Source organism: Tamandua tetradactyla, chromosome 7 (genome assembly GCF_023851605.1).
Source record: "Tamandua tetradactyla isolate mTamTet1 chromosome 7, mTamTet1.pri, whole genome shotgun sequence".
NCBI classification, from domain to species: domain Eukaryota; kingdom Metazoa; phylum Chordata; class Mammalia; order Pilosa; family Myrmecophagidae; genus Tamandua; species Tamandua tetradactyla.
In genome coordinates this window covers 63884724-63911801 of record NC_135333.1, presented here as the reverse complement: position 1 = coordinate 63911801, position 27078 = coordinate 63884724, and the positions used below count along the sequence as shown (strand labels likewise).

The 27078-nt window shown below is 41.9% G+C and overlaps 1 protein-coding gene and 1 long non-coding RNA gene across 4 annotated transcripts in view; one reads left to right on the top strand and one right to left on the bottom strand.

The window, feature by feature from the left end:
- NINJ2 (ninjurin 2) overlaps nt 1–27078 on the bottom strand; it is a 113911-nt gene that overhangs the window by 82673 nt on the left and 4160 nt on the right. The window contains exon 1 of one of the 3 annotated variants that reach the window (XM_077169646.1): nt 22673–23124. The exons of the other annotated variants lie outside the window; for them this stretch is intronic. The gene's annotated coding sequence lies outside the window, so the exon portion shown is untranslated. Of the gene's footprint in view, nt 1–22672; nt 23125–27078 lie in introns of those variants that run through there. 3 annotated transcript variants of the gene reach the window in all.
- LOC143691331 (uncharacterized) overlaps nt 10917–27078 on the top strand; it is a 35077-nt gene continuing 18915 nt past the window's right edge. The window contains exon 1 of the long non-coding RNA XR_013179471.1: nt 10917–11108. This is a non-coding gene — a long non-coding RNA (uncharacterized LOC143691331). The remainder of the gene's footprint in view (nt 11109–27078) is intronic.

The following is a 27078-nucleotide window of genomic DNA, read 5'->3' as shown; positions in this document are numbered from 1 at the left end:
AGCTGCATGTGAGAATGATAGAGGGAGGAGGGCTGGGGACATAAATGAAATCAGAAAGAAAGATAGATGTTAAAGATCGAGATGGTATAATCTAGGAATGTCTAGAGTGTATAATAATAGTGAAATGTACAATGTACAAATTTTAAAATGTTTTTGCATGAGGAAGAACAAAGGATTGTCATTATTGCAGGTTGCTGAAAATAGATGATAACTAATACTTCAAAATGTCACATTATATGTAAGACTAAAGCAAAAAATGTTTATTTGTTACAAAATTTAGATTTTGACTACAGCATTTCCTAATATAACTCATGTAGATAGTTTGATTGAATGTCATAAATACTTGGAATCTCAGGTAGCACATGAGATTTTGTTGATTTGTCCAGAGTGATCCCCCGATGAATCCCAGAATGATTTGATCAGTGACTGGAAAAGTATTTGCAAGCCCCCTTCGGGGAATGGTGAGAGTGGGGAGAAATTCAACTTCCCCAAGTTGAATTCTTGATATTCTCACAAGCAGTGTGGACAACCAAAGCTATAGGCTGAACCCCCAGGCTTGGGGTTTGTTCACATGAAACTTAACCCCACAAAAGATAGGTCAAGTCTACTTAAAATTTAGGCCTAAGAGTCACCCCAAGAGAGCCTCTTTTGTTGCTCAGATGTGACCTCTCTCTCCAGCCAATATGATGAGCAGTCTCACCACCCTCCCCCTCTCTGCATGGGACATGACTCCCAGGGGTGTGGACCTTCCTGGCAATGTGGAACAAAGATCCTTGAATGAGCCGAGACTCAGCATCAAAGGACTGAGAAAAACCCTAGAATGAGCTGAGAATTAACATCAAGGGATTGAGAGAACCTTCTCAACCAAAAGGGGGAAGAGTAAAATGAGACAAAGTGTCAATGGCTGAGAGATTACAAACAGAGTCCAGAGGTTATCTTGGAGGTTATTCTTACACATTAAGTAGATATCACCTTGTTGTTCAAGATGTAGTGGAGAGGCTGGAGGGAATTGCCTGAAAATGTAGTGCTGTGTTCCAGTAGCCATGTCTCTTGATGATGATTGAACAATGATATAGCTTTCACAATGAGACTCTGTGAATGTGAAAACCTTATGTCTGATGCTCCTTTTAGCTACTATATCAACAGAAGAGTAGAACATATGGAATAAAAATAAATAATAGGGGGAACAAATGTTAAAATAAATTCAGTTTGAAATAGTGGTAAATGAAAGTGAGGGGTAAAGGGCATGGTACGTATAGTTTTTTTCCCTCTATTATCATTTTATTTCTTTTTCTGTTGTCTTTTTATTTCTTTTTCTGAATCGATGCAAATGTACTAAGAAATGATGAATATGCAACTATGTGATGATATTAAGAATTACTGATTATATATGTAGAATGGAATGATTTCCAAATGTTTTGTTTGTTAATTTTTTTAATTAATAAAAAAATGAAAAAAAATAAATAAAAATAAAAATTTAGGCCTGAGTCACCCCCAAGAGAGCCTCTTTTGTTGCTCAGATGTGGCCTCTCTCTCCAGCCAACACAACAAGCAATCTCACCATCATCTCCCTGGCTACGTGGGACAGGACTCCCAGGGGTGTGGACCGTCCTGGCAACGTGGGACAGAAATCCTAGAATGAGCTGAGGCTCAGCATCAAGGGATTGAGAAAAACCCTAGAATGAGCTGAGACTTAGCATCAAGGGATTGAGAAAACCTTCTCAACCAAAAGGGGGAAAAGTGAAATGAGACAAAGTGTCAATGCCTGAGAGATTCCAAACAGAGTTGAGAGGTTGTCCTGGAGGTTATTCTTATGCATTATGATATGTAGATATCATCTTGTTATTCAAGATGTAATGGAGAGGCTGGAGGGAAGTGCCTGAAAATGTAGAGCTGTGTTCCAGTAGCCATGTTTCTTGAGGATGATTGAATAATGATATAGCTGTCACAATGTGAATGTGTGATTGTGAAAACCTTGTGTCTCATGCTCCTTTTATCTACCTTGTCAACAAATGAGTAGAACATACGGAATAAAAATAAATAATAGGGGGAACAAATGCTAAAATAAATTTAGTTTGAAATGCTAGTGATCAATGAAAGCGAGGGGTAAGGGGTATGGTAGGTATAATCTTTTTTTTTCTTTCCTGTGTTAGTTTTATTTCTTTTCCTATTGTCTTTTTATTTCTTTTTCTGAATTAATGCAAATGTTCTAAGAAATGATGAATATGCAACTAAGTGATGATATTGTGAATTACTGATTATATATGTTGTTTTATTTGGTTTGTTAATTTTTTTAATTAATAAATAAATTTAAAAAACAAAAAAAATAGGAATGGGGGAACAAATGTTAAAATAAATTTAATTTGAAATGCTAGTAATAAATGAAAGTGAGGGGTAAGGGGTATGGTATTATAATCTTTTTTTTCTCTGTTATTGTTTTATTTCTTTTTCTGTTGTCTTTTTATTTCATTTTCTGAATTGATGCAAATGTTCTAAGAAATGATGAATATGCAACTATGTGATGATATTGAGAATTACTGAATATATATATAGAATGGAATTATATGTTAATGTTTTTGTTTGTTCTTAATTTTTTAAATTAACAAATAAATTTTTAAAAAAAACAGTAGCATTTCTAGAGACAAGCAATGACCTAGCTGCGGAGTCAGTTAAGGAAAAAATTCCATTCAAAATAGCAACTAAAAGAATCAAGTACTTAGGAATGAACTTAATTAGGGATGTATAGGACTTGTACACAGAAAACTACATAACTAAAATAAATCAAAGCAGACCTAAATAGGTGGAAAGACATTCCCTGCTCATGGATAGGAAGGCTAAATATAGTTAAGATGGCAATTCTCCCCAAATTGATCTTCAGATTCAACATAGTACCAATCAAAATTCCAACAACGTACTTTGAAGATTTGGAAAAGCTAATCACCGAATTCATCTGGAAGGGAAAGAGAACCCGAATAGCTAAAAGCATCCTAAAACAGAAGAATGAAGTGGGAAGATTAGCATTCCCTGGCTTTAAAACCTATCATAAAACCCAGTGGTCAAAACAGTATGATACTGGCACAAAGACAGAAGCATTGACCAATGGAATCAAGTGGAGACTGCAGAAACAGACCACCAAATCTATGGTCAACTGATTTTTGACAGGGCCCCAAAGCCTCTGAACTGGGACAAAATAGTCTTTTCAATAATTGGGCATGGAAGAACTGGATATCAATAACCAAGAGAATGAAAGAGGACCCTTATCTTAAACCCTACACAGAAATTAACTCAAAGTGGATCAAACACCTAAATACAAGAACTAGCACCATAAAGCTTCTAGAAGAAAACGTAGGGAAATATCTTCAAGACCTAGTAATAGGAGGTAGCTTCCTAAACTTTACACCCAAAGCACAAGCAACAAAAGAAAAAACAGATAAATGGGAACTCCTCAAAATCAAATGCTTCTGCACCTCACAAGACTTTGTCAAAAAAGGTGAAGAGGCAGCCAACTCAATGGGAGAAAATAATTGGAAATCACATATGTGATAAAGGTTTGATTTCTTGTATACAGAAAGAAATCATACAACTCAAGAACAAAACAACAAACAACCCAATTATAATATGGGGTAAAGATATGAATAGACATTTCTCTGAATAGCAAATGCAGATGGCTCAAAAGCACATGAAGAGATGCTCATTTCCATTGGCTATAAGGGAAATGCAGATGAAGAATACAATGAGATACCACCTCACACCTATAAGTATGGCTCCTATTCCCCCAATCCTGGGGTTTGTTCATATGAAACTTAACCCCACAAAGGATAGGCTAAGCCTACTTAAAATTAGGCCTAAGAGTCACCTCCCCCCACACACAGAACCACTTTTGTTGCTCAGATGTGGTCTCTCTCTCCCAGCTAACAGGACAAGCAAACTCACTGCCCTCCCCCCTCTACATGGGACATGACTCCCAGGGGTGTGGACCTTGCTGGCAACGTGGGACAGAAATCCTACAATGAGCTGGGACTCAGCACCGAGGGACTGAGAAAACCTTCTCGACCAAAAAGGGGAAGAGAGAAATGAGACAAAATAAGGTGTCAATGGCTGAGAGATTCCAAACAGAGTTGAGAGGTTATCCTGGAGGTTATTTTTATGCATTAAATAAATACCACCTTTTTAGTTATGGCATAACAGAGAGGACGGAGGGTACTGCATGAAAATGTAGAGCTATGTTCCAGTAGCCATGTTTCTTGAAGATGATTGTATAATGACATAGCTTTCACAGTGTGACTGTGTGATTGTGAAAACCTTGTGTCTGATGCTTCTTTTATCTACCTTATGGACAGATGAGTAAAACATATGGATTAAAAATAAATAAATAATAGGGGGAACAAATGTTAAAATAAATTTAGTAGATTGAAATGCTAGTGATCAATGAAAGGGAGGGGTAAGTGGTATGGTATATATGAATTTTTTTCTGTTTTCTTTTTATTTCTTTTTCTGAATTGATGCAAATGTTCCAAGAAATTATCATGATGATGAATAAACAACTATGTAATGAAAAAAAAGAACGGCTGCTATTAAACAAACAGGAAACTATAACTGTTGGAGCAAATGTGAAGAAATTGGGACACTTATGCCCTGCTGGTGGGAATGTATAATGGTGCAGCCACTATGGAAGACTGTTTGACAGTTCCTTAAGAAATTAAATATCGAGTTGCCCTATGACCCAGCAATAGCACTACTTAGTATATACCCAGAGGAGCTTAAAGCAATGACACAGACATTTGCACACTGATGTTCATAGCAGCATTATTAACAATCGCCAAAATATGGAAACAAACCAAATGCCCATCAACAGACGAGTGGATCAACAAAATGTGGTATATACATATGATGGAATATTATGGAGCAGTAAGACAAAATGACGTCCTGAAGCACGTGACAAGATGGAAGAGGCTTGAGGACATATTGCTCAGTGAAATTAGCCAGACACAAAAGAACAGATACTGCATGATTCCACTTTTATGACCAGCATAAAGGTATAATCAGAGGTTTATAATACAGAATATATGGGATTTAGAGATACACAGAAGCTGAAGATGGGTGAACCTTTAGCTAATGAGGTTGAATTTCAATGTAAGGGAATAGATAGGAGTGAAGGTGGTTCTCTAGTGGGTCTAGAAGTAATATTACCATATTGAAGATGAACAAGATTGAAAGGGGTTATATAGACCTATGTGTCCCACTGACTCACACTCGAAATATGAATTAGTTCTCGCAAGAATTACTTCAAAGATATGATTCTTGTATAAAGAGTGTTCAAGTCCAGGGTACAGGGGGAAAACTGCTATTGCATGCTATGAGCTAGGTTCAAAAGGAAACCATCAGCACTTCCACAGCAACAGCAGAGGTAAATAATGGGGGGAGGGACAAGAGTTAAGAGGAGGTTTAGGTTTCCCATTTGGCGAGGGTGTGTTCATGGTTTTCTTTCTCTTGCAAACAATGGAATTATCTAAAATTGAGAGTGTTGATGGACTGTGAACTTTGGGGCGTCTACATGATGCCTGATGAATGCAGGTGGCTGAAGGATGCACTAACGGAGAAGTAGATTGGCAAACGATGGTGTATACTTAGGAACCAAGGTTGTGCAGCTACAAAAAGGAACAAAGTTATGAGGCATGCAACAATGTGAATGAACATGTGGGACACTTGGTGAGACAAAATAAGCCAGAAACAAAAGAACAAGAATAGTATGGTCACCTTTAGAAAATGTTTAGAAGAAAACAGGGGCCTAGATTGTAAGCTTTTAGAGCAGACACATTAAGTCCACAGTGGTGATTACTATTTCTGGATTTTGAGAGACTGTTTTGTATATATAACCTGATATTTAGAGATAAGAATGAAGCCAAACAGGTTGGAGTTAAAATAATTCAGAACATAGGGGTAAGGAAGACAGTGTCTATATTTTAGAACCACACATACTCTTTGAGACCAGTGGAAGAAAGATTTATTTGGTCTGGAACTGAAATTTTCTGTAGTGCACAATCTAATGCAACCTATCAGTAGAGCTTATTTGAACAATTGAAACACATGGAGCACAGAATAATCCTGTATAGATTACTGCAACGCCTGGATACATCTTAGAGTATAAGCAGATAATCAGAAAATATTGGCAAAGTCCTCTGAGGGATGGGAGAAAGAATATGGAATCCTTAAACCTTACCATCAGGGAATCCCCTGATACTGTGTCAAACTTTAGGGATACCCAAATCAATAGGCCATGCCCTCAATCATGAGGCTTACTCTTGTGAAGCTTATGTAGGTAGTGGAGAAGCTTAGACTACCTATAGGCTTACCTATGAGTTACTTCTGGAGGACCTCTTTTATTACTCAGATGTGGCCTCACTGTCTCTAAGCCCAACTCTGCAAGCGAAATCATTGCCCTCCCTGCTATGTGGGACGTGACATCCAGGGGTGAAAGTCTCCCTGGCAACATGGGAGATGACTCCCAGGGATGAATCCAGACCTGTCACTGTCTGTATTCATCCTGACCAAAAGGGGGAAGAGAAGTGTAACTAATAAAGTAGCAGTGGCAGAGAGAGAGTTCAAATAGAGTTGAGAGGCTACTCTGGAGGTTGCTCTTAGGCAAGCTTCAGGTAGACCTTGCTACCTATCATAACCTGCCAACCCCCAACCAGGACCATTCCAGCCAATCCTAAAGAACACCTAGGGCAATATATAAGATTCCACAAGGATTCCAGGCACTAGAGTAACTTTCCAGAAAACTACAAACTCCAGATGGGTCCCTGGTCCAGATAAGTCCTGAAACCTAGCCCAGCCTCTTCAGAACATCAGCTAGTTCCATCTCCCTACCCCATATTAGTGACAGACCCTTCCAATATGAAAAATTTAGAATTGCCATAGCCCAAACACCCCTAAAGACAGGGACCGAATGATCAAAGGTGATGGTGGAATTATACAAAGGAGATAGGATTTAACAAATGAACACGAATGCTGAGTATTAAATTGATATATCTTTTAGTGTCCAGTATTTTAGAGCAGCTAGAAGTAAAAACCTGAAATTGTGAAATTGTAACGCATTTCAAACTCTGAAATATGTTCTACAACTAACTGTGGTGCTGTGCTTTGAAATTTATACCTTTTTTGTATATACATATTATTTTTCACAGAAAAAGAAGGGAAAAAAGTCAACTGTGATGATAAAAAAATATTTAAGCCCTCTAGCCTCCTATATTCTGGAGCAGCTAGAAGGAAAAATATGAGAGGATATTATGGTAGCCTATGACAAACTCTGGGATCTGTGCTGTAACTACTTGTTGAAAGTGCTTTGAAAACTATTGCTTTTTCATTTCTTTGCTTTGTATATATGTTATACTATACAATAAAAAAAAGTTAAAAAAAAAGAGTGTAAACAATAGAGTCAGGCTGTTTGGTTCAAACACCAGTTTTCTCACTTACTAGTTGACATTGGGCAACTATTCAACCTTTCTGTGCCTTAGTTTCCTTATCTGTAAAGTAGGGATAATAATAGTATTTCCCCTATAAGGGTACTATTAAGGGTAAAATAAAACAATCCATGTAAAGTACTTAGTACAGTACTGGCCCAGAGCAAGCCTGATAATTATTAACTATTATTATTGTTATTATTATTGAGTTAATTAATAACATCAGACATCTAAAGCAACATATAACAATAAGGAATTTTCCAGGTCATTCCATTAGATTTTAGGCTTCTTGATAAAAGAAGGTTCTCTGCTTTACTTTTATGGTGCGCCCCCAACACCTACCCCAGTGACTTGTAATCTATCAGGTGCTCAGATCTTTTCAAAGAATATCATTAAGTGCATTCCTAATTTTCAAACGAATGGAATAGATAAGTAGGAAACTTAGGATACGGAGACTGCTGTGAACTAGGCAGTCAGGACGGCTTCATGGAGGAGATGAGCTTGAGAATGGACCTTGAGAGATGTGGACAGGATTTCAATAAAGACAAAGCAAAGCAAGGAGGTCTACGATTGCAAAAGCCCAGAATGGGTTGGGGGTTCGGAGAGGCAGGGGCAAGGCCTAGACATGCCAGGCCCACACCAAGGGGGGGCCAGGAGGACAGGGCCAGAGGTGGAGCCACAGCCCCGGGGGGTGGCAGATACCGGGCCTAGTGACAGGATCCCACCAGATGCCCTAAAGGCCCTTACCAAAAAACACAGTGGGCAAGGCCAAGGCCTGTCTTCCCTCCTGACCCTTCTTTCACACACCGTGTCAGCCAGGAGGCCTGGGGGTGCAGGGCATGACCACTGGGACAGACCGATCTGGGAGCTAGGCGCTACAGTCCAAAGAAGAAGGCCCAAGCGTGTCAGAGGCCTGCATTATCCTCAGCTGCTTTATGAGATGCCCAGGCCACGCTGAGACACTGCTCCCAATGGAGGAAGGGCCATGAGTTCCCAGCCTTTCACAGGCTTCCTTGTCCTGAGGACGCCCCTGAGTCTCTCACACCCCAAGTGGTGATGTCTCCCTAAGCGTCTCATGCCCTCTCATCATGACACAGCCCCGAGCCTCTCACGGGCCCCCTTGTCACCACAACGCCCCCAAGCCTCTCACAGACCCTGAGTCTTTCAATGAGGGGGAAATGGGTGCAGATGTTTTTCCTTTTTACATACTCTGTGAGGACTCTCTTCCCCCTCCCAAAGGGGAGGCACCCTGACTTTCCTCCGTATTTCCCCCAGGGTCACTGTTCCTGCCCATGGTGCAGGGTGACCAGCAGAGCAGGTAGTAGCATTTTACAGACAGGAAAAACCAAAAACATAAACAGGGCTCATGAATAGGTGGTAGACCCTATTCCACATACTGTCATTTAAGCCTCACAACAATCCTATGAAGTAGGTACTGTTAGGAATTCCATTTTATGTAGGGGAAAACTGAGCAGTGCAGGCTGAGGACCTTGTCAAGGTCACACAACTAGTGAGTAGGTCACACCATCAGTCACCTGAGATTTAAACCGAGGCCATTTGGCTCCCACAGACCACTGTGCTACGTTAACTGTAGAGCGGCAGCTCAGGTCTGATGAGGAGACAAAGCAGGAACACAACTCAAGAATCCGGCCTTCCAGAGCCCTCTACACAAGTAACCTATTCAGGACTCCACTGCGTGTCTAGGTGATGAAAGCGAGAATATTCAGATCCTGCTATTTCTAAAGCCCCACCTCAGTTCCTGGCCCCAGGTAATTTCAAGAAAGCTGAGTGGAATTTTACCGAACAGCTCTCACATCCCTCCTCAGGAGACAGAGAATGCACCCGGACTGCCTGGCTTTAAGAAACACTTTTTTTTTCCTTTTTAAAGAAAGGGGTAAACACCTGAAAATAGTTTTAGAAAGAAAGTGACTCTACAGTTATAATTATAGCCATAGTGTGCCACCGCTCTGACTATAGCAGGAAAGCTGCTTCTAAACATAGCCTGCAAAATGCAAATCCCCGAGGAGAGCCCCATCTCTCACTCAGGGCCTCACTACCTGCCACCCTCCCCCCCTCCCCCCCCACTTCCTCCTGAGATGCCCCAACTCAGCCACTGTCTCCTCCCGGGCAGGCTGTGCGGTCCTTTCCACCAACCCTAATGTGTGGCAGAGAACGGAGGAGAGCAGTTTCGTGGCCAATATCCTGGAGGGGAAAAAGCTGCTTCTTAAATGTGTGCAAGCATTGCCATCCATTAAAAGCTCATTTGAAAACCTTTTCAAATGCCCCCAACTGCAGAGCCAGGCAAGGGATTAAGATCTTGAGGGACCTGGACGGAAAGGAGAGGGAGTTAAAGTGCAGGAGGGCTTGTGGGCGAAGACTCAGCAATAGCCCCTGGCGTGGGAACTGGGTCTTGCCAGATCATTTTCTATTTCAAATCCAAGGCCAGACACTCCAGTATTCTCAGCCTAGCAATTTGGAGACGGCAGTAGGGATGTATATAACAGAACAGGATGTTCGCCGGAAGAAGGTTCAGAAAGAAAACCAAAACGGAAGTCCATCCCCAACACCCTCACTGGACAATCTCTAACAACCCATGGGGAATGGTGCAGATATGCATGGGCATCTGTGAATTTACTCACCTGAGAGTTCTTTCTACCTCTTGATCCCTAGGATCAGAAACGGGAAATGCAAGGACTCTCCCTGTGTTGTGTGGTGTTGTGTGTATATGCACGTTATGTGTTGTTGTGGTTTTTTTAATCACTCTGATTCATAATCCCCTTCCTTCCTTTTCACCTCATTTTCATTTCGGAGGAAAACAAGGTGAAAGGGAGAAAAAAAATCACAACAAGATTTCCAGAAACCTTTGTCTGAAACTTTTGGAAAGCTAGAATTAGGTAGAAACAGGGTAAGATTCCAGATTTCTCTTTTTCCTTTAAAATCAGAGGTTTTTTGTTGTTGTTGTGTTTTGTTTTGTTTTGTTTTGTTTTACCACTTCAGACTTATGCCATAAAGGCATTCAGATGAGAAGACAATAAGTCAGTGATGAAGCCTAAGATATTTGGTAAGGATGCTCAAGTTTGGGGAAGCTCAGCTGAAATAGCAATTTCTGGATAGAATATTAGTAGGGAGTTGGCTGCAAAATCAATCACAGATTGAAGAGATGATGGAGGGGAGGGAAAGGATTAAATTTGAACTTAGGGTCATGATATGGAAAAGAATTCAGTAAAACTGGGAATCCTGTGAGCTCTGGGTTAAAATTCCTATCCAGCCCCTGGTACCTAAGGCATGACCAGTAAGTAGAATCAGAGATTCCATTCAGCAAAAGCAGACAGGAAAACAAATCTCTCTTCTTTGTTTGTTCTGGTCGAAAACCAAACACGGTAGCCATTGGAAGAAATTCCAAACTGAGGAGTGTTCAGGCAGGGAACGGAGGGGGAAGTGCAGTCAGCCTTTTGACCACAAGAGAAATCAGCTTAATGGCTCTGCACAGGCCATTTCTAGCGCTGCTCTCTGGAATGCTCATGGGGTGTCTGTGCATCGCCCCTGATTCTGGCTCACAGGCCATTTCCTGCTTGCACCCTCCTTTCCTGGGACCTCAAAAGGCTCAACATTCCTGTCTGGGACTGAACAGCTGGAACAGCTTGGGTGAGTCACAGGTAATTTTCAGCTGTGTGGCAAAGCACTGAATGAAGAGAAAGTACTAAGTCCTGACAAGGCTTAGCATCTCGGAGGATGGACTAGCCTTTTTAGTTGGAAGAAGGCTATCAACGTTTTCGTGCACCTTCATCAACTAGGAAAGTCCAGCTGACACACTAATAACTTCCATTAACTTGACCTTTTTAAAAATGAGGAAACTAAAATTATAGTTCTGCCTGTAGCTTGGAAGCTTTGGAAACATGGCACCACAGTGAGGCAAGCTGGGAGAGTGCCAATCCAACCAGAACCAAGTGTGGAAATTTTAAGCCATTAGCACAAAAGGTTAGTGGGTCAGTTTGAACTTATGTAGGATCTCACAGGATCTTAAATCCAACTGCATTTTCTGACAGTGGATTCTAATAAGAAGGGTTGTAAAATGCTCTTCAATGTGGCACTGGACTTGGGACAAAGATCTACTATTTTCCTTTCCACATTAGTCTTATGAGAACTCAATCAATTCTTTAATACAGTGTCCCCTGTTGGACCAACTTACCTAAAATAGTGCCTACTCCCCGTTTAGAAAAAATCATATCACTTAAGAACTTATAAAGGTTCCCTACTGTCTACTAAACCAAGTACACCTTCCTCTGCCTGGTTATTTTAAAATCCTCCATAATTTAGCCTCACTCCATCTATCCACTTGTGCTCTCCCACACACACACCCTCTGATTTAGTCGGGCTGGCATTCTCACTGTCCCCAGAATGCTTACTCATTCCTGTCTCTATGTTTTATTAATCAGTTATTCTTCACCTTCACCCTTGAATCTGAATTTACTCTTCTTTACCAATCCCCAAAGACCCCACCTTTGGCGAGTTTGCCAAAGATTTCCATTTATTTTCATCTCTTCCATCACCAAGTAATTATCAAGTCATTCCTTGACATATATAGACATATAAAGATTTTGGCATTTCTTCCCTAACTAGACTCTGAGCCATCAAGAATTTTGTTACAGTATTTTACACAATACTGAACACAATTTGTGCTCAATAATAACTGCCGAATAATTGCATTTCTTCTTGTATGAGTGAAAAGGTAAATACATGCATGAAATCAATTTCCCTGCCATCATGTGAAATCTCAAGCAACATGACTTATAAGCATGTTTGCTGCAGGCAGATTTTTGGGTCCTCTAAGTTTAGTGATCAAGGAACAAAATGCAGAGAATGGCTCTGCTTAAGATAGTAAGGGGGTGGGTTCAAGATAGAATAAAATGTTTGCCCAATCCTGACACTTTGAAAGTGGATCTGAAAATTGGACACCTCTAGAATGTTGCATTCTTGCTAGCTTTAAAATCCAGGGCACTACAACATTAAGTTCCTTTATCTGTAAGGCTTTCCCTTTTTAAGGGAGTGGGTACAACCATGAGAAGGAGGTTGGAAGAAACTAGATCTTTCTTAAAATGGAATAGATTTTAATTTGAATCTGATGAGGAAACAATCGAACACACCCAAATTGAAGATTGACCTGCACACTTCAATGATGCCACACCCATTAGAGAGGCTGGGGGGAAGTGCCTGAATCTGTAAAGCTGTGTTCCAGTAGCCATATTTCTTGAAGATGACTGTATAATGATAGAGCTTTCACAATGTGATTGTGTGAGTGTGAAAACCTTGTGTCTGATGCTTCTTTTATCTATGGTATAGACAGATGAGTAAAAAATATGGTTTAAAAATAAATAAATAATAGGGGGAACAAATGTTAAAATAAATTGAGTGGACTGGAATACTAGTGAACAATGAAAGGTAGTGGTAAGGGGTTTAGAAAAAAAACAGGGAATAAAGTTTAAAATATATTGAGTAGATGGAAATACTAGCGGTCAATGAGGGGAAGGCGTAAGGGGTATGGTATGTATGAGTTTTTTCTTTTTATTTCTTTTTCTGAAGTGATGCAAATGTTCTAAAAAATGATCGTGGTGATGAATATACTACTATGTGATGATATTGTGAGCCACTGATTGTACACCATGCACAGAACATTTGTATGTTAAGAATGTTCATGTTTGTATGTTGTTTTGGTTTGATAATAAAAAATAAATTTAAAAAAGCCACACCCATGAAAGGGAAAATTAAAAAAAAAAAGAGGGTAGGAGACTATTACAGATTAAAATAGACTGAAGAGACATATGACAACCAAACTAACTGCAATGAGTGTTTCTTGATTAGATTTGAATTTTAAATAAAAGGAAAAACACAATCAGGGACATTATTGTGTGAACATTTGGGAAAAACTGAATATGGACTGCATGTAAATATGAAGTTTCTTGACAGTGATAATGATATTTGGGTTATGTAGGAGAGTCCCCTCAGGAGATTCATGATGACGTATTTATGGATGATGTCTGCAACTTATTTAAAAAAAAAGTATATGGATAGAAAGAAAGAGAGTAAAGGTGGCAAACTTCATGATGGTTGGTAATGAGTTTAATTTCTGCAGGTGTGAAATTCTTTAAACTTGGGGGGGGTGGGAATGGAAGTCAATTTCAGTATTCCTGAATGCTCAGGGAAACAATGACTTTCTATGAATCTGTGAGCAAAATACTGATTGACAAAATGACCACAGGAGGTGATTTCCCAGGATTGCCAGAAGAAGCTAGCATGGAATGATGGGGGTGTCAAACTAGATACTGTTTGACCCCCCCTGCTGTGGGCCCTCCATTCCCTTGCAGGGGCCTGAGTGCCAGGCTTTCTCTTCTGCTCTCCCACAGCCCTACCTTGACCAGGTCAGGACCCACCATGCTGTAGCGCTCTCCTTGCATATCAAGATTGTAAGATCCCAAGGGCAGGGCCATGTCTCACTTTTCCTATAATCCTCCCTCCCCCAACTCCCCAAGCCCATGCTTTGTACAGAGCTAAGTACATAGTAGGTGCTAGTAAATATTTTTTTATAGATTGGTTATTGACTATTCGATCGGTATGGAGGGAAAGACATGTATGCAAATAAAAGTGGAGCTGTCACAGCTGTCGTCAAAAGATTCATTCTAATTGAGGTATTAAAATGCATCTGGGAAGGGCCTTGAAGAAGGAATGTCAAGTGTGGGTTCTGACACAACCTAATTCTCTGTGGCAATCAGGTGTTACTGGCTTAGAGCATGTTACTAAGCATTAGTGCTTAGGGGTGGGGTCAAAGAAATGCAGCCTTGGCAAAAGCTTATGAATACCTAAGCACAGAATATCCCCAGCAGGGCCCTGTGGGGCGACTACTCCCACAACCCTGTGCATTCTTCCCTCCCTAGAAATGGGGCCAAACAAAGGATTGAGGACCTCAAAAAAATCTCATTCTGGTTCCTTGAGCAGAGTGGCTGTGCCTTGAGAGAGATCTGTCTCCCTAGTGATTCGAGGAGAAAAAATGGGAGCCCCCTTCAGAAAATGGGGGTGATTCCTGTGGTCTGCATTGCTTCAGAAGGCAGGTGCCAGCCACATGCCCAGCATGTTTCAGAACACCCAGGCCTGCTGCATTCCACCTCTAGTGGCCACGCTACGTGCCGCTGCTGTGTGGCAGCTTGCTAAGCGGAGTGTAGATTGTCCTTCCTGTCTTGAGTAATTTTTCAGTGAGGCTGGAAGAGCTAAGGGTAATATTTCTCTCTATTCCAGCCAGGGCTTCCTTCATATACAAATTGTTATTTCCTATTGAATTGGATCTTTCCGCCCACCAAGAAGCATTACACTAGCATTGGCATTTAGGGTTTGTTTCATTTTTCCTTAAACTTTTAATTTCAAAACAACTTCAAACTTACAGGACAATTGTGAAAATAACACAAAACCCATATAGAGAGCTCCAATGCATCCACCCCACCCCCAGGCATCCAGGCCCACATCTGGATGTGGCTCATTCTTTCTATTCATCTATCAATCCAACCATCTATCTATCTATGACTTTTAGGTTTAAATTCAAGTTAATATTTTATTACATATCTTCTTGTATTAGTCTCTCATTTCCTGTAAGTCTTGAATTTCCCTACAAAACTACAAGCTTCTTGGAGGATAATACTACGTGCTGCTTTTGCCACCTGTGCTTACCTCCCACGTGAGGTACACAGTACATATAAGACACACAATAAATATATGAGAATGTATAAATAATGTACTATTTAGCCATATTATGGAATACTACATAGCAGTTCAACGAAATGAGATGGTTCTATATATTCTCACAGGGAGAGATTCCTATCCATATTGTTGTGTTAAAAAAAAAACAAAAACCTAACAGGCACAGTATGAAATCTTTTATTTAGAAAGGACTAGTAAACTTGGTCCATACATATGTCTATTTCTTTCCTCATAAATATACCTAATCACAGACAAATGTTACCAACTAGCACACTGAAACACAAAAATTTCCTGAATTTTTCTTTTCAAAAGGAACTGTTATTAATGTTAAGTAAATAATACATGTAAATCATCCAGCATAGGACTTACCACAACAGCTACATTTATATAGTACTTAATATGGGGCAGGCATTGTCCTTAGTGATTTATACGAAGTTTAACCCTCACAATAGTCCTATTAGGGAACTGAAGCCCAGAGAGGTTAAGTAATTTACTCTAGGTCAGACAGCACAGCAAGCAAGGGGCATGCTATCTCCAGCGTCTGTGTTCTGACCACTATGCTAAAGGGGTCTTTCCTCCCTCCTCTCTGCTTCTATATCTTGTGTATGACTCAATGAGGGCACTCAGAACACTGTGCTAGAATTACTTGAAGAAAAAAAAAGTCCACCCCCACCATAGCCTATGGCTCTATCTACGGATTTGAGGGTTCGAGGTAACTATAAGGAGCTACTGATGCCTTCTGGAAACTATGTGTGGGCTGTTACTGAGAGAACATGATCTTACCATTTGTGGTGACAGCGTTTAGTCATGTGATATACATAGAGTTCCCCTGCAAGTGCCTCTCGAGGACAGGTTTTAATCCCAAACCTGGATTATATCGAGCAGTACCTTACCTCAATAGACAAAGCTGACAATTTTAGTGCTATTAGTCCTATCTGACTGCTAGGAGTAGATCTAGTAATTTTTTGAGGCACAGAAGTTTCTAGAACTCTGACTCTTGGCTCCTCAAGGTCCTGGGGCATTCAAATGGAGGCTTCTGGAATGGGAACTGGAGGCTATGCCCCCGACCTGAGTCCCCGGATCGTATGCTGGAGTTGGCACCGTATCGTGCTGTTTCAGTTTAAATCAGCATCCCTCAAATTTGCAGGACTTTTTATCACAGCGATACATATTCCCTGTTCACACATGGAATGTCTGCTCTCTGACGGGCAAATGCACATGCAGCTGGCAGTGATAATCTCATCATGCAGAAAAGCTGAGCAGCGAGATGACGGAGACTGAGGGTCTGAGCATCACATAATGAAAATCTGTGGGCACTGCAGAATTCAGGAGTTTCCTGATTCTTGGGGATAGCCCAGGGACCATTAAAACCAAAGTTCTTATTCTACTAATGTGGAAACTGAAAGTGTTTTTTAAAGGGTAGATGTCAGGGCCCTGCCTTGAGAAGAGGTAAAGTGTAGTTCTAATATCACTCACCAAGGAGGAAGCACGGTGGTCTGCTCCCACCTCCCCTTCAATGACTCCATGGCCTCCAGGGCTTAACTGCAGAAATTAATTCATCCCAGATTCCTGGTACCATTTATTTCTCCTCTCCTTGTAAGGGTCTGTTTTAAATCTTAATTGTTCTGTTCTGTTTTGGGTTACTCATATGCAAAGGGAGAACCAGCTGAATGGGGAACTGGAGATTCAATTGTACATGGGGATAGGTAGCAATCTTTGTAAACTGTTTGCATACTCTCTGTCTAGGGTTCATAAGGGATGGGTCCTTCAGGTTGTCTGCAGGCTTTCCTCTTATGTAATCATGTGTAAGAGGTGACCATAGCCATACTTGTTTGTACTATTTTAAATGCTAAAAACCAAGTACTGCCTTACTGATACCTCATTAAAGCAAAAATGCTGCCTTCCACGTGTGTTTTTCTCTAGTTTTCTGCCAACTCACACCTTTTCAACCAGACTAACCTTCTTACTCTGAAGCAGTTGTTCTGGGGACACAAGATTCTGTGGGGACAAGCAAGGTCAGACGTGGGAGGGAGACTTGTCTGTTTCTCAAGCACCCTGTGTGCTGGAAAGAAACCGCACAGAGGTGTTCTCATGCCTGGCTTTCCTGCTTTTCTAGGCTGATGATGTCTATTTATGATTTGCAGGAGGGTTCCAATCCGAGAGGCTTTGGACAGAGGGCAAAGCCCTGTTTGTTTGTTTGTTTTCCAGCAGGATTAAAGAGTGGGGAGGGGGAGAGAGGAAGGGAGGAAGAATGCGCCCTAAGCTATGCTTCTTCTCAAGAAAGTCAGGAAAGGATTCTAGATTACTAGCTTTGATTAGATTCCCGTGCTAAAGAAACAGGCACTAGGGGAAAGTGTCTTTTTCTAATATTACCCAAGAACGAGGTTATTTCCTAGTCTGACTCAGAAAACATCTGTCTCTGAGGACAATGGGTCTTTAGGGTAGAAGTTGGATGATTCTGCCAGTCTCCTCCAGCATAGGGCCTCACCCAGAGAGCGCCCACAGAATGAAAAAAGCACAGCGTGGGAGTCAGCCAGGATTTGAATCCCATTAAACCATCTACCACCTGGAACCTAGAGCAAATTACTTTCTCTAAACTTCAAGTTTTCTTATCTGTAAATCGGGGTTAATGATAGTACTGTTTCCCCCCCAACCCCACCCCCACCCCGAGAAATCAGAAAAGATATATGTAAAATGCCTACTGGTACAAAGTGCTCCGAAAAGAGTAGCTATTATTATTAACATAAAGGGAACCTACGGGAAATTCAGCAGGAAACCCAGGACTCTTCTGCAAAAAAGGAACCGAAATAGCAAGGGCCGGCTCCACCCACCCTTGTCAGCACATCCGCTAGCGGGAGGGGGGAGAAAGAAGGAAGAGGATGCTCTGCCCTCCCCACCACCCACCACTCACCCAGTACAGGCAAGAGCAGGAGACTGCGCTGGGCTCGGGGTGGGGAGGGGGTTGTTTTGCTTTAGAAAAGGGTGCGGGCCCGTCCTGGGCCTTCGGCACGCGAGAAAGCAGAGATAAAGCCCTGGAACCAAAAGCTCAAGGCCAATCCCATAGCAGGCCCCAGGGCCGGATGGGAGAAGCGTGTCCTTAGACCGGTTTCCCTCCTGCTTTGTTTGTTCTGCCTCTCGGCCGAGCCAGGGTCCTGAGTCCCCACTGCCACCCCCACTCCGCCCCCAGGCCCCACTTTGAGCCCACTGGGGGTGGTCCGCGGCGCCCGGGCCGGCCCTTCCCCACCTCCGCGCGGTCGGGCCCTTCCTCCGCTCTGGCCAATCAGCTGCGGCCGGGCCTCGCGGCCCCTTCCGCGCTGCGCTGGCTCGCTCGCTCGCTAGCTCGCTGGGCCAGCTTGGGTAGGGCAAGGCCAGTCTTCGGAGGGCATAGTCTCTCCTCCTTATGAAAAGTATATTCACATTTCCACGTAGGCCTTTGCCAGTGAATGCACCATTTCAGGACACGCAGATTGCCTGTGGCTCAGCATGGCCACACCGTGCAGGGTCTGAGCCTCTGGAGCTGTCGGAGCATCCTGCAAGGTCTACTTAGGGCTCTTCAGAACAGTGGGTTCTTTCTTCCCTTCAAAACCATCCCACCTGGGACCCTAACTGACCCTCCCTTCCAGCTCGCTCACGGACTCTATTTGGAGGATCCACACGGTTGGGACTTAGCTCAGCTTCCCAGCCCAGGTTTGGGGAGAGAAGGGGAGGATGGTATTTGTAAGCACTCAGAAGAAATAACATGCAGTTTCCGAAGCTCCAGGCTCTACGTACTTCACCAACGTGGGAAAAGAAGAACACTTGATTCAGCTCTAGTGTGTGCCTGGAACTTTACATATGCCCTCTCATTTAATCCTCACCAGAATCCTGTAGGGAGTGTATCATTATTTTAAGCCTGGAAATGAGGAAATCTGGGCTCTGTGAGGTTCAGAATTTTACAGCAGCTGAGGGTCTGCCTTGCTGCAAAGCCAAAGTTTTTTCCCAAGGGACTCCTCTTCATCTAGGACACCAAATAGGGCTCAAAGAACCTCATGGGTTCCATTGTTTGCTTGGGGAGCAAACAGTAAGGGCAATAGACAGGTAACTTTCTAAAGCAAGAAAGGCCTTTCCAGGAGATAGTGGGTAGGGGGAAAGGAATAATCTTTGGGTGCTTTCCCCACAAAAAAAGTAGCCCATTGGTGTCAGTAGTTCGAAACACCCCTTTCAATCAGCCCCAAGGGTCACCATTCTTCTCCCACATCTCTTCCAGGACCCTCTCACACCTTGGCAGCAGCCAGTTAGCTGCAGGAAATTGGAGATGATTAAAAAAACAGACCCTTTATAATGAGGAAAACAACAACAATAATGATAGCTATCATCTATTGAGTATTTATGTGCTAGGCACTGTTCTAAGTACATTAGTACAATGCTCCTCAAATTTAATATGCATTCAAATTTTAATATGCAAAATTTAATATGCATCTGGGAATCTTGTTAAACTGCAGGTTCTAATTCAGTAGCTCTGGGATGGAACCTGAGATTATGCATTCCTAATAAGTTCCCATGTGATGTCGATGCTACTGACCCATGGCCCATACTTTGTAGAGCAAGGCTTTGGAGTATTAATTCATTTCATCCTCAGTAGTTGTATGAAGTAGGCATCACTATTATTCCCATTTTACAGGTGAGGAAACTGAGAGGTTAAGCATTATAAACTTAATCTAAAATAAATGAGCTGTAGGGGAATGAGGGAGGCAAGAATGGTGTGGCAGGGTATAGTTGTAGAAGGAAAAGCAAAGTTCCAGGCAGAGGAAACAGTAGTTTAAAAAGTGTGGCATGAGGGGGAAGAGTGAAATGAGACAAAGTGTCAATGGCTGAGAGATTCCAAACAGAGTGGAGAGGTTATCCTGGAGGTTATTCTAATGCATCAAGTAGATATCATCTTGTTATTCAAGATGTAATGGAGAGGCTGGAAGAAACTGTCTGAAAATGTAGAGCTGTGTTCCAGTAGCCATGTTTCTTGAGGATGATTGAATAATGATATAGCTGTCACAATGTGACTGTGTGATTGTGAAAACCTTGTGTCTGATGCTCCTTTTATCTACCTTGTCAACAAAGGAGTAGAATATATGGAATAAAAATAAATAATAGGGGGAAAAAATATTGGCAAAGTCCCTTGAAGGACTGGAGAAAAAAATATGGAACTATTCAACTTTCCCATCTGAGAAATCCCTGATACTTTCTCAAACATTAGCAACTCCTAAGAAAATAGGCCAAACTCTTGATCTTGAGGCTTTTAACTTGTATCTGTAAAGGTGAAAATAAACCTATCTATAATTAAAAAAAAAAAAAAGCGTGGCATGCAGAGAGCATGGACAGGGGTTATGGGGCTGTTTCATCCATTAGGCGGCATGTGGTATGAGCTTTCCAAAGGGCCCCCAAAATTTATTGGTACTTACATATGAAAGCTGAAAAATTTAATAATTCCAAAATTCAAATCATTAAAAATCCTTGTTTTTGTTAATATAAAAATGTAATGATCCCTGGCACTGTGAGATCAACAATGCCATCCTAACCAAAAGTGGAAAAAGAAGTGTAACAAATAAGGTGTCAGTGGCTGAGAGAGTTCAAATAGAGTTGAGAGGTTACACTGGAGGTCACTCTTACACAAGCTTCATTTAGACATTGCTACCTATCATAACTTGCCAAACCCCAACAAAAACCATTCCAGTCAATCCTAAAGAACACCTGGGGCAATATATAAGATTCTACAAAGGTTCCATGCACTAGGGTAACTTTCCAGAAACCTACAACCTCCCAAGGGCCAGCCCTTCCAAAACATCAGCTAAATCCATCTCCATATTATCGACAGCCCCTTCCCATATGAAAAAGTTAGAATAGATATAGCCCAAATACCCCTAAAGAGTGGGAGAAAGATCAAAGGTGATGGTGGAGTCATACAAAGAAGGTAGGGTTTAACAAACGAATATGATTGCTGAATCGTTAAATTGATATTTTTTTAGTCTCCAGTATCTTGGAGCAACTAGAAGTAAAAACCTAAAATTGTGGAATTGTAACCCACACCAAACTCTGAAATCTGTTCTACAACTAATTGTTGTGAGGTGCTTTGAAATTTATTGCTTTTTTGTATATAAGTTATTGTTCACAAAAAAAGAATAAAAGTGATGATAAAAACATGTGTATATTCCTTCTAACCTCCAATGTTCTGGAGGAGTTAGAAGGAAAAATCTGAGATAATGGTAGGCAGCCCATGACAAACTCTGGGATGTGTCCTGTAACTACTTATTGAAGAGTGCTTTGAAAACTATTGCTTTTTTTCTTTCTTTGGTTTTTCTGTATGTTATACTGTACAGTAAAAAAAGTTAAAAGAAAAAAATTGTAATGAGTGATGGGTACATTTCAATACATTTGATAAGAAATGGGGTAGGGCCGCTGTAGTAAAACAAGTCTACAGCCTACTAAGGACAGGACAGGCCCTGGCCAAATGGGATCTGGAGGTAATCCTGAGGGCAACTGAGAACCACTGATCTAAGCAGGAAATTGTTCTCTGTGGCTTAAAGTGGACAATGGATTGGAGGAAGGCCAGACTGGAGGCCCAGTGGCTAGAGACCAGATAGACGGTGCAGTCTCCCAGACTGCCAGGCAATCTCTCCCTTGGTGCCAAGATTAGCATGAAGTGTAGCATTATACAACCCAATTATTCTTTGATTCCTCTAGCCCCAATCTGACTCAGCATTCTAAATTTACTAAAGATGTGGGGACAAGGGTTTTGCCAAATCCTTTCTCACTGAAACCGATGATGCTACAGTCTGGGGCGGGGGGATGCAGGGAGGGTTTGTTCCAAGCACGAGCTTTGAGTCAGGCAGACGTGGGTGTGAACCCCAGCTCTGCTGTTTGCTGTGTGTTTTGCACAAGTGATTTAACGTCTCTGAGCCTCAGATTCCTGATGGGTAAAATGGGCATAATGCATCTCTCACAGAGTTTTGAGAATTAAGTGAGATACACTCTATACATAGCGTCTTCCCCAGAATAGGTACTTATAAAGAAATGGTAGCTGTTATCATTTATCTGTGTTACATGAGACGTAGTCAAGTTTTCTTTAGGAAGAAACAGAGGGTGGGGTAAATAACTCAATCTTTTTATCAGTCTTCTGGGGTAGAAGTTATTATCTCCATTTGGTAGATAAGGAAGGAAATTGGGGTTCAGAAATTAGGTAGCTCAGCCCAGGGAATTAAGGACAGAGAGTGGGAAACCTCCAAGAGCTGGAATTTATTTTTCTTTTCACTTCTGTTGTGCCTTCCTTCCAGTAGTCGACATCTGCTACAACCACCTCATTTGATGGATTCAAAATCTATTTCCCTTAGTCACGGTACAGGTCACTCATTATAGCCCAGGGCTCGCCATTGAAGGCTGTCCTCCCACTCCACTCGCCCCCAAGTCCCTTGTCCCCCACCGAATTTCTCCCCTACCTTGCCCCAATTTTGATGGTTCTGGATTTCCTTTATTCAAGCACTTGTGTCTCTGAGAAGCAGACAGAACCGCCCTGCGCTGGGATGCCTTCCAGGGTACCTCCCTTTAAAGGGAGTAGATAAGTAGGTCACATCAGGAGGGTGGGGGAGGAAGCTGACTTGTTATGTGAGGAGGAAAAATACTGCAGATCACAAGGAAGATGGAAAACAAAATAGCAGGGCTCCCCTCTCTCATTCACTCTTTCTCACTCGCTTATCTCACAATCTCACAGTGACAGCCCCCTGCCGGCCATTATTACTGCGCCAAGTAATTTGGAGACAGCACGGGCAATACTGAGCTCTTGAGGTTTAGGGACACTAGTGAAAACTGTAGTGAGCAGAAAGCTTGTCTATCCATTGCACCCTTCTATCCCAGCCTGACTCCTCTTCACATTATCCCACAACCCCCAGGGCATGTTTTTCTCTCGTGTGGGGAAGAGAAATCTCAGCTTGTACAGAGGATTTGGAGCTTCGTGAAGGCCTGAAAGCAGAGGGTTCTGCAGCTTGGAGGCTTGGTGGGGACAGAGAGGCCCCACCTGCGATGCCTGGGGCAAGCAGAGATTCTGTTGTGACAACCAGAACAAGTCCTGAGCTTTGCAAGATTTCTGTTCTTCAGCCCAAAGAGAGTATAGATAAGCATGAAATAGTGTAAATTGCTGTGAGAACCAGAGAGAGAGAGAGAGAGAGACACGGGTGCAGAAAGAGAAACACACAAGGGTGCGGCACGAAAGGTCCAACACTACCAATTCCACCCTGCCCCCCCCCCAGCGCCCTGGGCTGGAGCTCTTGTTTGAATCATAACACTGCTGGGCGGTCACATTTCTAGGAAACAGCGGCTGAAGGGGAAAGGTCCTGGCTCCGTGAGTGAGACCAGCCTGCCTGGGTACAGATTAGGACTGAAAAATCCTATCCAAGCAGATGATTGGCCGCTGGACTCTGTGCCCCGAGCACAAGGCCAGCACACAAAAACAAAAAGACCAAAGCCAGACCCTTGAACCCTGAGGTAAACAAAGGTGGGGGTTGTGGAAACAGGGAGTTCACCTCTGGAGAGGCAAGGGGTTTTCCATGCTCTTGGCGAGGAGGCTGCTGAACTTCCAGCCCGGAGGTTCGCCATTCCAGGGCAATGGCAGCTCTTCTGCGGAGGCTGGGAGGTGATGCTCGACAGCAGGATGCAGCTCTCTCACCGGTCTGAGGTTTCAGCACTGTCCCTGCCTCCGTACCCCTGCTGTCAAGTTTGCCCCGGGGTCCTGGGAAGAGTGTTCCGGAACACTAGGCCCCTCTGCTCTTTTTCCTTCAGACAAAGCTGCAGAAAGGGACTACTCCCCCCTTCCACCCCTACCCCAGGCCTCTGTGCCTGGAGGCCCTGTGGCTTTTTGGCTGCAGTTGCTCTCCTCCCTCCCAAGAGATGCAGGGCTGGGTGACAGGAGAGAGACATCCATCTTCACCTGGGCCCTTCATTATGCTTAATCTCCTAGTGGGGTAGGCCTGTCAAACACACCTCTTTCCCAAACTGGAGTAACCTCAAACCATCTCTCATCAGAGTGGGTGTAAATCCCCACAAATATGTAGCAGGCAAGTAGTAGCTTCTCAGAAAGTGTCTGGCAGGTTCCCCTCCCTGTCGTCCGCTCTAGCCTGGGCCCCTTGCTTTGCCAGCAGCCCTGCCTTACTCCAGGTTTAGTACAAGTGCTACCCCTTGGGTTGTCTAGGATCACCTGAGAGAAAAGGTCCAGTCTTGGGGCCTCCTATTCTCCTGACCCAACCATTCAGTGGCTCAAGTATCTGAGCAGTGGATTTGAAACTTTAATGTGGCATCAGAATCACCCAGAGGTTTTTTAAAATACAGATTGCTGGGCCCCATTCCCAGGGTTTTTGTTTGTTTGCTTTTCCTATTGTTTCTTTTCTTTTCTTTAATGTTTTTAGTGAGAAATCTTCACACACATACAGTCCATCCATAGTTACAATCAGTGGCTCACAATAGCATCATCTAGTTGTATATTCATCACCATGATCATTTTTAGAACATTTACATCACTCCGGAAAAAGAAATAAAAGGAAAAAAGAAAAAACTCATACATCCCATAGCGCTTATACCTCCCTCTCATTGACCTGTTGGGTATTTCAATCTACCCAATTTTTCATTACCCCTTATTCCCCCCTATTATTTATTTATTTATTTCCTCTTATTTTTTTCTACCCATCTGGCCATACCTTGAATAAAAGGAGCATCAGACACATGGTTTTCACAATCACATGGTCACATCGTAAAAGCTATCTAGTTATAAAATCGTCTTCAAGTATCAAGGGTACTGTCCCCAGGGTTTTTGATTCAGTAGGTCTGGAGTTCGGACTGAGGTTTGCATTTCTATCAAGTTCCCAGATGATGAGGTGCTGCTGCTCCAGGGACCACTGAGCTAGAGTATAGCAAAAATAAAGCCTAGGTTTGAAACCAACCCTGCAACTTTTCTGTTCTGTGATCTTGTACTTGACTTCTTTGAGCCCATTAAAGGTGTATAATGACATCTGGTAGTGAGGAGCATTAGATTGCCATATGTATTTGAAAAACCCTTGCATTGAGTATAGCAAATTAATACAAATTTGTCAACAAATACGGTGTTTTTTGAGTAGTTTGTTGCTGAACATTGGCTACCTTGCCCAATGTCCTGGCCACCTTTGGGCATGACATCTGTAAGGAGACTGAGGTCCAAGGAAGGATCACACACCTCTGGGCCTCACTTGTCTCTTCTATAAAACAAGGGCTTTGGTCTAATAAACTGACGGCCTCTTCAGGTCCTGTTTGGAAGTCCAAGGCAGGGAGGCGGATCAGATCCTCATGGGCACAGCCACCTGTTTTACCCTTTTTAGGACCTCCACCTGAGGACCCAGGTGCTTCTGCAGGACAAAGACTATCAGCCAACAGAGGCAAGGGTCAGTTCATCTCTGAAAAGAGTACTGGGCTCTCATGGTCCAGCACAGTCTAACTCTAGCCTATCTAATCGTTTTATTTCCCACTCTTTCTCCTCCATCCAGCTTATGATATGGACAAATTGGACTACTCGCCCTTCCCCAATATGCCTTTTATTTTCCTGCCTTTGGCCTTATTCATATACTTGTCACCACTAGAATACCCTTCCCAATAAAAGTCCTATTCATCTTTCAAAGCTCAATCAATGCCTAACTCCTCCAAGAAGTCATCCCAAATCCCTATTTCCTTTATCTATCTATCTATCTATCTATCTATCTATCTATCTATCTATCTATCTCTCTCTCTCTCTCTCTCTCTCTCTAATCTCTCTATAACTATATCATCTATCATCTGTCTACTACAAATGATGGTTATGTTTTTCTTTAGGTGGTAACAAACATGTTACTGAGGTTGTCAGGTATAAGATTTTACCCAATCAGGGATGCCACAATCTAATCCTCTCCTACAAATGTCTGATACCCATCCCTCTGAAGGGGCTCTGTAAAAACTCAGTTGTCTAAAAACAAAAAACGATTTAAAAAAAACCTTAATAGTCTGCAGGTTTGTGCCTGAATGTTACGTTTCTAAAGTCTGTTCTTGGAGCATACTCAGAAATGAAAACCAAGAGTTGTGATACTAAGTAAGATTTTTTTAAAAGCAGGACAATCTCTCAAAAGAAGATGCCTACTTACACAAAAGGTTAGTCAGTTTTTATTAAATAAATGTGTATGTGTGTGTATACACACCCATATACTGTAGCCCATATTGAAACACCTACTCATTTGCATATAGGTACACCTGCTTCTCTAATTCTCTTTTTTACATTACAGGCCCCCCCCATTCTAAATATAATGAATGTGTTTGTAGAAAACGTGTAAAGGAAACAAAAAGTAAAAAGAAAAAGTAAAAGAAGAAGATAAGTCAATTCATAAGTCCATAACCCAAAATAATCAGTCTTTACATTTGGGTGTATTTCCTGTCAATAATTTTCCTACACCTATTTATTCTATATCATTTTTAAAGGAAATTTAAATAAAATGTTACATACATGTCTCTATCCTACTGTTTTGACTTTATAAGTATTTTTAAATTTCTTTAAATACTCTTCCAAAACATTAAAAAGTAAAAAAAGTATTCCTTGATATCTATTCACTGATATATCAAACTTTATTTATCCATTGCTTCATTATTGGACACTCCATTTTTTTACTATAAATATTTCAGTGATAATCTTGCATATCTGAACACTCCTCTGATTATTTTCTTAGGCTGATTCTAGAGGTGGGAATACTATGCTATTTTTAAGGCTCTTAATACATATGTCCAAATTGTTTTCTGGAACTTCCATTCAAAAATACTCCCAGAACACATTATTCATAACCCTTCTTCTATTTATAATTAATTT